Below are 12,944 nucleotides of genomic sequence, written 5' to 3'. Positions count from 1 at the left end.
TCCCTCAGTGAGCCTGCCTGCTCCTTTCACTGTAGCCTGGTATGCGGTTTGCCTTATTTGAAATAAGAGCACGCTCTTGGCTTAAACTGGCTCACGCTCAGCCTGAGATTCATTGTGATCCCTTGCTCCTTTTCCGTGGGCTGGTGCTCAGCCAGTCCATCCTAGCCTGTCCTGATGCCTAAGGTTATTCTGCCCTATTGAATTTTGTGAGGTTTCTGTTGGCCTAATCCTCAAATTTATTGAGGTCTCTCTGGATAAAGTTTTGCCATTCATCACGTCAGCCACTCTCCCTAATGTGATGTCTGTAAACTTGCTAAGGATGCATTTCGTGTCATTGCCCAGGCCTCTGATCAGGATGTTGAAGCATATGGGCCATACTATGCTCTTTACCAGCTGAATGTCAACCATTGGTCTCTACCAGTTGAGCCTTGTGGTCCAGCCAATTTTTGGTCCATCTAACAGACTGAGGTCCAGGCTGTATTTCCTCAAAAAAGATGATTTCGTGTGACTGTATAGATTGAAGTGAAAGAGAACTGAAAACTTGTAAATGCTTTGGCATTGATCCCATATTGAGCAGTAGGAGAAAGGTTCAAAAGTCTAGGAGGCCGAGAAAGGACACACTAACATGTCCTGATAAGAATTACGCTATTTAAGTCTTACCATAAAGTTGTATTGTATCATACATACCCTATTGCACTGTTTGAGAGTCCATGTGTGATACAGCTCGATCTTCTGGGTGTGATTTAGGAGATTTAGGTATCCAGGGCTGAAACTCTTTCCAGACTTACGTGTCAGTGGAGAACCTGGATTTCACAGTCTATCTCTGCTTGTTCTGGATCTCAGTCAACATCAACACTGGGAGAGACGCATAACACAGGTAGCCAAATTTACAAGTTCGTAGCTCTGACAGACACAGTTTCCTGCTTTTAATGGTAGCTGCAGGTGCCGTGAACTTTCCACAGTTTCTGCTGACATATTTCTTACACTTACTAACATAGAGAACACTTACTGCAGTATTTGCTTATGTTCTAATTGTTTCCTTTTCCTTCATTTGTTGTTACCTGCTTACATATTTGTGCAGCAGGTTGGGCAGAATTCCAGTGGGATGGCATGTTCTCCTTTTCCTAGGACATTGACATCAGGACCTGAGTACCAGACCCCGCTGAAGCTTAAAGCTTGGCTATGCAGACACAGGTCTGCTGGTATGGGAATGCGTCAGAAGCCGAAACACCAATAAATCAGGCTGTATAAGCAGCTGGTCAGTGTGACAGAGAGGAGGGTCCAGATAGCCAGCAATTTTTTTTTCTTTTTTTCCAGCGAAAGCACCTAGTGGCTTCAGGGTGGTAATTCAGTAAGACATGCCTGGTCTAATGGTCGTTGTTTGGAAGAAGTTCTAATAAAAAGCAGAGGTTTCATTAAAAAAAAAAAGTTTCATTTATGGACGCAAATCATTTTACCATGAAATTACACAAATTTACCCACAATAAATTTCAAATGCAGACAAGCTTTTCAGCTTTACAGAAGAAGCAGACAGTAATTGTCATTAACGTCATTAGCAACTGGCAATGGAATGCATTAGTTCAGATACTGCTTGGAGTACTGGAATCTTTTTTGAAAATACAGATTATAGTGGGGAAAAAAAGGACAGAGATCTCCAAAGAGCATGACAAGATATGCATAACCTAGGAGTGTGGCTGAAATCAAAACATATCTTATAATTTAAGGGATACTGTGAACTTCAACTATATTCACTCACAGAGAAAATGGACTAAAAGCTTTTCAAATTCTTTTTCATGCTGGTGAATTTTCTCCACCCACTTTTATGTTTTTTATAATCACTTTTTCTAGTTTTTTATTTTGTCCTTTTCATTGCTGTGAGAAAAAGCCATATAAACAGGGGGAAATTACTAGCTTTAAACAGTTTTAGCAGTATACAGAGAACAATGAAGATGATTATAAATCCTCTAATCTGTTTCAGTATAAGTTATCTTAGGTTTTATTTGTGAAGGAAGAGTTCCAACTTGGTTTTCCAGAGTCCAAATGGGCATGTTTTATTATGTCATTTCATATAACCATTTGTTTATTTTCATCAACTATAGTAAAGTGTTTCTTGTAAAAGCTTTTACTTTTGAAGTAATACTGTTGTAGTCTACAAGAAAGGTTAGGTTTGTAGGAAGAGGTAATATCTTTTATCACATATAATGGGAAAAAATAAACAAGCTTTTAAGCTCAGAGTCCTTACATTTGGTCTGATTTCATCTATTAAAAGATATTACCTTTCCTTACAAACTATTTTTCAGCACAGATTTTGTCAGCATGGCTAGATGTACTCTAGAAGAGGAGTAATAACTTAAAAAGTTGTAGTTTTTGCAGGCAAGCTCACAGTATTTAGTGTGTGATTGTTTATGAATTATTCAGACATTGCTATTCTCAGTACAAACTGATATTGCATGTGCATTACAAACGCACTGAATTAGCTTTTTAAACAGTTGTACTTCTCTGCGAGTTTTGGATTAGTATTATCTGTTTCACTGTGATGTGTTGCAGATTTTCTTACTTCTACTATTACTGTTTTTATTATCATTTTAGCAAAACTTGTTGTTATTCTAGTAAGTGATGTCCTTATGGACTCAGGTACTTGGAGCTTCAGAAGGCGAAGATTTGATTTGTTTGTGCTATTTGTTTCTGTAGGTATGGTTCCAATTGCCATTGTATTTCACCGACTGTCAACCCCTGATAGAGTGTATTCTCACGGAATCTTCCCAGATTCATACAAGTAAGTGTTAGCCTGATTAACAAAGAGTGAGTTAAAGAGCAGGATAGATGAAAGATGACTAGCAGAGGCAGGTCTTTAACTCTCTTCTCTGGTGATTTTGCTACCCTACCTTTTTCCTCTTCTGAATTTTAACTGGGCTAAACCAAAGAGGAAAATGCTAGAGTTAAAAATAATTTTGCGCTCATCCCAATTTTAAATTATATTAATGAGGAGAATGTTTAAATCCAGCTTAATCTTTTAATCCCTCTTTTACTGGTCAGTGATGTGAATTAACTTGAAGGAAGATGTTTTGAAATGGATCCTATTAATACTTATATAGAAGACTTTTTGATCTACAGACCTGAAAGCCCTTTTCAAAGGACATATTAAGCACTTAGATTTTCAAACTGATGGAGGAGGGGAGTGAGAAGAGCAAAAGAAGGAAGAAAAAAAATGAGGAAAGGGAAAAAGAGTAATTATAAAAATACTTGGATTTCAATACATGTTTTGGAAAATGTTAATGATAGCAATTTCACATATTAAAATCTCTTCAAATCCTACTTCTTTTGAAATCAGTGGGAGACCATCACTGAGTTTGATGGCAAGAAGATCAGGCATAATAGGAAGACACTGAAGACAGGAATGTGGCCACCAGGTATAACTGACTTGCAGGTACTTGTGTTTTATAGGATAACTATTAGTGCATAATTTACTCTGTCCAGATGGAATAGATTGTTTGTACACTGACATAAGGAAAGGCCAGTTGTGGAATTGTATCTTAATTGTATATCAGGTGATATAGAACAAGGAAAATGACTTCACCATGAAACTAGGTACCAGCTTCTTTGCAAACTGCCGAACGCAAAACTGCCAGATACCTTGTAAAGTTATCTATTTAATCCTCACACTTAAAATGCAAGCCTTGACACTGAAATAGAAATAGTCCTAACCTGTAGGCTACACAGAACTTCCTTCTCCACCCTCTTATTTTAATTGCTAAAGAACACAGTAATTGAGGGAATTATGTGGTAAAATGCTGATGCTGTAGGGGCAGGGATAAACCAGTTCTTTGCATATTTGACAACATGGCAGGAAAATGCAGAACAGGGTATAAGCGAGGAAAAGCTGACCCCAGCCAATCGGGGGTGGTGAGGAACATGAAAACAAGGGTGGATTTAGGGTTTTTTTGTTTGTTTTACTGTCATTCACTATTTGCTTTTTCACTGATAAAATGCTCACAGATGAAATGTTAAAGTTCTGGATGATTCGCATACAAACCTTTACAAAATTGGGTCCAGAACAAACCTTTCAGAAGAGCTTGCAGGACTCCAGGGAGGAAGCCCAGAGGGAAGGCAATTCACTTACAGGTACAGTTGACAGGATTGATTGGATCTTTAAGTAAATTCAGTTAAAGCACTTTGGAAAAAGTATTTTTGGCAGCTTTGTGAGGTATGAGGACAGATGAAGGTGGACACAGAAGGAGAAAATGCTCTGTGTAAAACCATAAACATGAAAAACCTTAGCATTCTAGTAGCTGGTTTACAAGTGTGATCCTGTCCTCTTGGCTAATGCACTGGGCTTGCGTTTGACCTTCGACAGCTTGAACTAAAGATTCAGGGTCTGTTGCTGGCAGCTTAAACATCCAATATCCTCTGTGGGTCAATACAGAGAAAGAGCTGTAAGACCAACCCACTGCAGTGCCACAGACCCAGGGTGGATTGTGTCAACTTTACGCACTGGAGAATGGGACACAGATACCCAAATGTGTTAGCTACAGGCATAATTACATCAACATAGTGCTGCAAAGGGAATGATGAGCTAAAATAGCAAAGTGCTTTATATTCATTTACACTTTTCCTATCTATTTCAATGTCTGTGCCACAAATATATTGTTTTTGTAAGTGTGTCTATACACAGAGTTGCAGTAGTTCATTAATATTTGGCAGTAGCTTAGTTAAACTAGTCCAAAATGCTTTGGACTGTTTTACAATTATAGTACTATGGTAAAGCTTTTAGTGAAAAATTTATAGGTATAAGCTAATCCACAATAATTGAGGTTAAACCAATATGTGTGCTAACAGAGAGATTTACAGATTACATTTTTGCTCCATTACAATCTCTGTGTAGATGATGCTGGCAATTTCAGAAACGTGAGTCTTAATACAGTTTTAATCTACAGAGATTCTTTTACGTTTTTTACTGATTTGTTTTACATAATGTGTCTTTAAATTCCACACAAAAATCATATTAAAGCTTTTAAGTCTGCAAAGTCAAGCATTCTGAAGTTAGAAAATGCCAGAATTCATGTTGTTTGCAGAACTTTAATTTGCCTTCTCTTCTGTTTGATTGTAAGGTAGTCATTAATGGGATGAGCCCACTCGGTGCACAGAAAGGATGGTAGTGACTTAATGAGCAGCTAGTCAGTATTTTGTTCTCTCTTTGTTGCTTAATATGGAGCCTTACTACTTACTGTTCAAAGCTTGCTCTAAAGACAGAGTTACTAATCTTTTTATAGACTTCTCAGTGGTATACATCATTCTAGGAGCTGAGAGCTTCTCAATCAGAATTCAGTGTAGTTTGATCACATTAACTACGGAGAAGATAGCATTACAGCTAAGGTTTTCAGGCCTAAAGCAGTTAAAATATATACACTGATCTTTGGATGCCCAGCATGAGATGTTTAGTACTTGGTTTTCCAGAGTACCCTGTATTATATAGCACTCCATATGTTGAAAGCACATCTCACATTGATTCCAATGATGGTTGTGAATGCTCAGCATTTTTACCCATGAAAATGCAAGGTTTGAATTTAGGCTTTCAGCAAAACCCACCATCCAGTTCATGGCCACCCATAAAAAATTTGTTTTTAAGTGACTAAGTTAGCGGTCTGTGTTAAGGACAAAAGTAGAATCCAGTCCTACTGAGCAGCGTGCAAATGCCTTAGCCATCGACCACGCTTTTTTTCCTGCAGTCACTGTGTTGTTCGCTTTCTACCGCAAAGCAGCCGGGATCCTCTGGACAACATCTGATTCATTACACAATCCTGACTCATCCCCATACCACAGTCCATTCTGTATGCCGAGTGTTATCACACTCTAGCTATATACAGCTCTGTAACAAACGACAGGACAGATATGCTGCTGTGCAAATGATAGAAACATTACAGAGAGAAAGAAAAGAAAAAAAGGCCCATTCCTGGGCGTATTAGTGGCCCACCTATTTCCTTGCCTCTCTAACCTGATGTGGCTTCAGTGACTGCTTTAGGCTACCATGTTTGTATTGATGCTGAGGGTATATGCCCTACATTCCCAGAGGATCTCCATTCCCCTTCTAGATCATCCAGCCCTGGTGGGGGGTTGCAAAGGTGCACAAGAGCCAAGAAGCAGAATAGCATATTGCTTTGGATGGCCCATTCTTGGATGACTTTGAACGGTGAGTGGAAGCATGTCAGCTGTGGCAAGGCAAACAGAGGTAAATGTAAACAGAGGTCGTAGGTCTTCATTTTTACCTGCCAGTCAAGCAGTCATTTGTGTCCTCTAACACTAGCGCCTTTGCTTGCATATTGGCAGTCTGCCATCTCCTTGTACAGCCTGCAGAGCTGCCACAGCAAGGCCACTGTAGAGACAGCATTGATCTGTGGCGTAGTATTTCACATGCTACATTTCCTTCAAAGATATGTCCCAAGGCAGCTGGAAGTCTTCAGCAGCAATAAGCAGATCGTAGTCACTTTAGACATGAAATATGCTCTGCTTTTCACTAGAAAGATGGGGTGGTCACCTGGCCAGTAGGAACAGGCCCTGCCATTACTTTGGGGAGATAACATGGCACAAGGCTGGAAGATGGGTAAAAAACCTCTGCCTGGAAGAAAGTCAAAAAAAACTTTCTGAGGTGCCTGGAAGATGAATGCTGAGATAGGGAGAAAGAATTCTGGATGCCAAGAGGGCCAGCAGGATTTATTGTTAGGAAAAGGAGGCCTCATATTTACCTCTGGAAGGGTGTGTCTTGCTGTTTCGCAGTGCTGACCCAGATGGCTAATGGTGTGGTCCTGGCTAGTGAAAGTTTAAGATAACAGAATGCCCTCAACTCTAAGAGACCAGCCACTGTTCCATAAACCATCTCCGTTCCTCAAAGGAGCAAGATTAAGAAAGTTCTTCTCTTTGTGTTCCTAATGGGTGATGGAGCTAACCCTCCTGAAGAAGTGGTCATGCATAGCTGGAGGACATTTTGCCCCAAACCCAGGATTCCTATCAGTAGCCTTGTTGTAGGTCTCCTTCAGCTTCTTGATCTTTATATGGCAGTGATTGTGAGGCTGTGAGTGCCCTTGCTGGGACTGCTAGTGAGTGATCAGTCATAAGCAAGATAGTTCCTAGTGGTGGTCTTACATCTGTGGCCCTCTGGATACTCCTCCAAATGGTAAGAGAGAGCACAGACCTTCTCCAGGGACTCGGGTGCTCTCAGACTCCCCCTTTTTGGAGCATGGTGCAGGAGACCCAGTGTATGGTGGCACCATTAGCATATTAGAGATCTGCAAGTGGAGATAGGGATGTTTTGCATAAGCAGCCATGTGTGAAGTGTAGTGACAGCACACTGTGGCATGTGGGCCTGGTTCAGGCCTGTTGCACTGCTTTGCATCTGGTTGATTGGCTGGGGCTACTCCAGGTGGGGATATGCCAAAGTGCAGTCTGTCCAGGTTACATGAGCAGTATCCTGCAAGGTGATCTCACAGCCAGATACCCTGAGGGCATATCGTCCTGGGGTTCCACTTGTGGGACTCTCTGAGCACCCTGCCAAGTACTCCCCATGCTCAGTCTTCCAAACCATCAGGGGCTCCAGGGCTCAAGGACCAATATGTCAGTATTATAGGGCAGTACAGACCTACCAACACTGCTTCAGTAGTGCTTGGAGAATTCCTGTCCCTTCTGCCATGCAGGCAGACAGCATCTCTCTTTTCATCGTCCACATGCCAGCGGAAGAGGATGAGAACACAGGACCAACATTGAGAAACAGAAGAGAATCAAGTGCTCAGCAGATTTTTGTGCCCCAAGATGAGGCGTACTCAGTGAATATGTATGAGCACTAAATGTAAAGAGTCTTTGGCAAATAGGAGTTGTGAGTAACAGAATATTCTTGTCTTGAGCTCACAAGCTCCCATAAGTCTTTACAGAACATATTTGAAATGAGACTTATCACTTGGGCCAAATTTGTGCAGTGAGTCATAGAAGCAGTAAGAAGCACATCCCCAGTGCAGACAACTCCCCTGTTAGCCTCAAAGTAAAGGATACGCAAACTTCTTAACAGAACAGTCTTGCATTTCTTTTATTAAGATGGGCATTCTTCTGCCTTCTTATTCTCATAGACAGCTAAGCCAACATTTTAAGAAACAAGCAAAGAAAATATCCTTCAGGTCCTTGGCAATCAGCCAGCATAGACAATCTTGACCAAACAGTTAAGATTAAAAGTTATAAGCTACTGATAACAAACCTAGTAATGAAAGTGTCAGGCTACCTTAATTATATGTGTCCATATAATTAGCCAAACAGGAATTATAACATGCAGTAACTTCCTTTTACAAGGTATTAATTCCTGAGATCTTAGATTCCTCAATTTCTCCAGCTTTGTTCCTCCAATCAGTTCAGTGAATCAGAGCTTTAGTTTTAGGTGACCATATGCAACATTACATGTTTTAAATGAGACAGATAAATTATTGATGATTTATTAATGATTATTAATTATCCCCAACAAGACTGAACAAATCTGAAATATACATGCAAAGTTTATAGCACCGGTTTAGAACACGAAGGAATGCTTCTTCCGCTACATGGACTTTCAGCTTGTTTCATTACAGAAAAAGGACACTCACTTCTTTTAATTTCCATTAGTTAGATCTTTCCGGATAATACCTGTTCTCATTTCTGTAACCAAAAGGTGGCAGCATATTGTCTACTTTCCATTTTCATCCATCCTAGCTCTAAGCCCCTAAATAACCTTACTTGCTCGGTTTGTAGGGATGCCAGGAAATCCAGAACAATCATGCTGACTAAGGAGCATTGATGAGATCTAATGTGAATTCAACTGTATATCACCTTTAAATAGAAACATGGGTCTAGATCAAAGACTGGTGATTTTATTCAGTTGTTCAATGACAGCCTGATTGACTTCTGAATGTGTGAAAGGTTAAATTTCAGCTCAGCATGGTGTAACTTCAGGAGGAACACCTACCTAGAATTTAACACTATTATTAACAATGGTGATAGTTAAGAAGCCTGTGCCCATAGTATCTGGCAAATACTATTGATCTGTCAGACTTGCACTAAATTTTGTTCCTACTAACTACTTCTGGTCACTAGGCAAAGTGCTGGTAGGCTTCCAAAGGGACAGAAAAGAGAGGAGAAAGACTTTATGCAGAGAGAATACCAAGGTGAAAATGATATGCCAGTTGAGTTTTGCTGCATAACTGCATCAGTTTAGAGACTTCTGGAAAGATGCCCAGAGACACCAATTTGCCATTTTGCCTGGTAAAGAGATTTGGGGGAGGAGGAAAGTATTCTAAAGCATCACCTGCTCTTAGATCTGCAGGGATACTCCATGCTTGGCTTGATGCCAGTAGTCCCCAGGAAACACAGTGCTACAGAACACCGCAGTGTGTGTCCTTAACCACTCAAGACACGCAGAAGTATATCAAACTGATTCTTACTCTCTACACTGGTTTTCCATAGAGTATCCAGTCAAACTCAGGGTCTCAGTTATCATTTCCCAGCTGCTCCATGGCCTGGACTAGGGACTGTAAATGACAAAGCTCTGGGATGTTGGCCAGAGTTGATAGTACTGTTCCCTAGACACTATGAAGCTTCTTACCACAAGGATAAATAAAGCTTGTATGTGCTGGAGGCAGTCAAGAATTTCAGTTATCTCCACTTTCCAGCGGGAGATTGGATGCACAGTAAAGATAAGAACATGTCTGATAATTATGGTTGACTTTAGGGTCACCTTCAAGCTCCAACTCACCAGATGCCTATACAGAAACCTGCTAAGTATACGCCCCAGCAGCTATCCAGTCTGAGTCCAGAAGCTTTTCTGAAGTTACCTATGATATATTTAGTTTATCTGGCTGCTGCAGTCTGCAAGTATGGGTAGTTGTGAGCAGCAATCCCACAGTTCCACATGGCACTATACCTCCTATCTTTGTTGTCCATAACTAGGGACAAGACTGAAGGGAGAGAGAAAGTCGATTCATAGACACGCTTGGCTAAAGAATTAAGAAGAATGATGTGGAGGCCAGTGCTGGCAAGAGACAGATGTGGGGAAGGTCGCTGAGATAGCTGGGAGTGTGTGATCCTTCGGCTCTATCGTGTGTGTCACTGGAGATGCATTTTTTGGGAATAGCTCACAGACTGAAGACACAACTCTTCCAGATATTAAGGATCATCTCAAATTATTATTCTTCCCTCCATATGTGCCTTTACATGGCCTCATTGCCATGTAAAGGCACATATGGAGGAGGATTCCCAGGCTTTAGGCTAGGTCTGTTGTAAGCAGAAGTGCCTTTGGGGAGGCTGGAGCTTTTTGACATGGTTATTGAATCAAGATGCTACTGTGGAGCACAGCACTGGGTGGTTTGCTGCAGAGTACTTCTGTTGCTGTCTGTTACAAGATTGGATGCTCCTGGTCTGTCAGTCCTCGCAATTTACCTTCATTTTTATTCTGTGCTCAGTTCAGTCACCTTTACATAATGTCAGCATTGGCTCCTGAAGGAGATGATGACAACAGAAGGTGGCACACATAGTGAGCCCCAGGCAGTGCAAGTCTGTTACTCAGAATAAAGCATGTCCCTCGCCAGTCCCACCTTATTTAATGTCTAGCATTGGAGAGACAGGGAGAAGAGACTATAACTTATTATCTTCTGTGTACTTACAAATGCACAGGTGGGAAAATCCTCTGAGAATTGTCCTGTCTTTTACATGCTGTCATCCAAGAGATGAGTTAATATAATTGTGCTATGCCAATATGAGCAGATTTCAAAGCTGCTTGCGTGTTGCTCCCTCTATTTCCCACCTCTTGTTGAACAGCTGGTCTCTAAAACAGAGGAGATATTTCTGTTTGGAGATTTCAAAGCCTGCTTGAAAGATCAGGGACAGAGGACACCTCAATATGTTCTTTCACTCCCCCAGTGTTAGTGCAGCCAGAAAATTGTCTGTATGACCAGTAAATCTCAGACCATTTTAGACCTGGGTCAGACGTTCAGCACAGGCCCTGTTTTGAATGGGAATCTATTTTCCTCTATCCCTTATTTTAAAAGCATCTGTAGTTCACAGCTACACTCAAAACCAACAAGCCTGTGTGTCAAATGGAAATGCCAGCATAATATGGTGTGACATGAACAGCATCCAAACATTTTCTTATGACATTTCTTGCTGGTGCAACAAAGGTATTTTTCAGCATTTGTCTGCCTCAGATGAAGATGGGGTCTTAAGATTATATTTTCTTTATTCTGGGAAGTTGCCATTTCTGCTACCTTTATACTTTCCTCCTCTTTGATGACATTTGCAATGTAATACTGCCTTTCCTGATTAGATAGAAAAGCCAGAATTCACTGATTCAGAAATTTCCCACACCACAACATCCAGTCACCTCTCCACCTAGATAAAAAATGCTAGCAAAAAAGTGCAGCCTGCATGAGGTTTAAATGAGTGATCTCAAGGTAAAAGGTGACTCATAGCAAAATCAGTCTTCAAAGCCCATTTTATGCAAAAGGCAATGTAATCCTCCTAACTAGGTGTTTGGAAAGAGGCAATTTTCACCTGCCTCCAACTTGGAAGGAACTACGTGTCAGTACAGAATCCTACAGCATGAAGATGAGATCTCTAAGTATAATGTGTGCCTTGTGCCCTCAAAGACACTTTTACTTAGATCTAGCTGTAGTCCATAAATAAAAACCTTGTTTTAGTAGTTGCTTTTAGTTAATGGAAAGCAGCAGATTTCTCGATAAGCTAATGACTCCTGACTGTGCTTAATTACAGCCTTTTTGAAAAAAAAAGTACATTTGACAGTTTCTCCAATAAATAAAATAATTGGCTAAGTAAAATAGTCTAACTAAAATATGTGATGATAAAATGGCAAATATTTTCCTTTCTTTAAGAGTTTTTAAATTTCAGAATATGCATATACTTTTCTTTGTTCAGCAAGTCTGAAACAGAAAAGCAGCTCTGTAGATCTAAGTGATAATGAGGAGAGGCAGTCCTACAGTCTGGGATAAAGAGGCCTACACTGCTAATCTGGAGGCACTCCACATTTTCGTCCTCCAGAAGAAGGTACGTATTCCTGTAGAAGCCTGGCTGAAACCAGGAGATCTGCTTCTCAAGGAAGTAAGATCCTGCAGCTGGTCAGCTGATGGGAGGTACCTTGCTTCTCTGGAAGGCAGTGGCTCTTGCTGAGGTCAGAACTCAATTTGAACCAGGAGCTGACAGCTGCAGCCTCTCACAAATACCTCTCTCAAGATGCTGTGGCCCAAGTTCCTGGCCCTGTACCAGCCCAACAGCATGCATGCTGTTCCCATTTGCCTGCTTGCCATCCTGGGTGTCCTGCATTGCTGATCTGTCTTCTAAATCGTGTGTAATGCCCCTCCAGTAACATCAATACAACAGAGCAGTGAATCACATCATGCACATCAAGGAAAAAATGTTAAATACTTCTAGCTTTAAAATTGCAGAACAGATGTTCTTTGTTTTTTACTCAAAACCATTCAAGTTTAAATACAAAAAGAGCTGAGCCAAGTATGAGTGCTTCAGGCTCAAAAAAACATTGGAGCTAATGAGGAATGGTAAGCTTGTTTTGTTCTCACACCAGTGCATCAATTCTGTTTAAAGTGCTTTCCCTAAATTCACTTCTGTGCTGAGACAGTGTATGAAAAACTACAGTTCCAAAGACATCCTTTTGCAAAAGTTATGAGCAAGTGGAGAAGTTAAGTGGGGATCATGATAAAAGTTGGAATTCAGCTTTAAAAACCAAATACACTATAGCCATGTTTATATGCCATGTGTAGTGCATACTTTTTCAAACACTGTACAGAGCCCTGGTACCTCTCTTTTAGAAGGATTCTCATCTGAATATAACTTGAAAACCTTTCTTTGCCTCAATTATATTGTAAAGTTGACATAAATCCACTAGAATTTTTTTTTACTCTTGGAAAATA

At 40.5% G+C, this 12,944-nt stretch overlaps 1 protein-coding gene across 2 annotated transcripts in view; it reads left to right on the top strand.

Annotated features, from left to right (window-relative positions):
- Nucleotides 1-12,944, top strand: part of LOC112990793 (NELL2-interacting cell ontogeny regulator 1-like) — a 36,085-nt gene that overhangs the window by 4,505 nt on the left and 18,636 nt on the right. For both annotated transcript variants that reach the window (XM_064511532.1, XM_064511531.1), the window contains exons 2-3: nucleotides 2,692-2,776; nucleotides 3,332-3,410. The gene's annotated coding sequence lies outside the window, so the exon portion shown is untranslated. The remainder of the gene's footprint in view (nucleotides 1-2,691; nucleotides 2,777-3,331; nucleotides 3,411-12,944) is intronic.

This window comes from Dromaius novaehollandiae, chromosome 4 (assembly GCF_036370855.1).
Source record: "Dromaius novaehollandiae isolate bDroNov1 chromosome 4, bDroNov1.hap1, whole genome shotgun sequence".
In the NCBI taxonomy this organism is placed as follows: domain Eukaryota; kingdom Metazoa; phylum Chordata; class Aves; order Casuariiformes; family Dromaiidae; genus Dromaius; species Dromaius novaehollandiae.
This window is presented reverse-complemented; position numbering and strand designations above follow the sequence as displayed.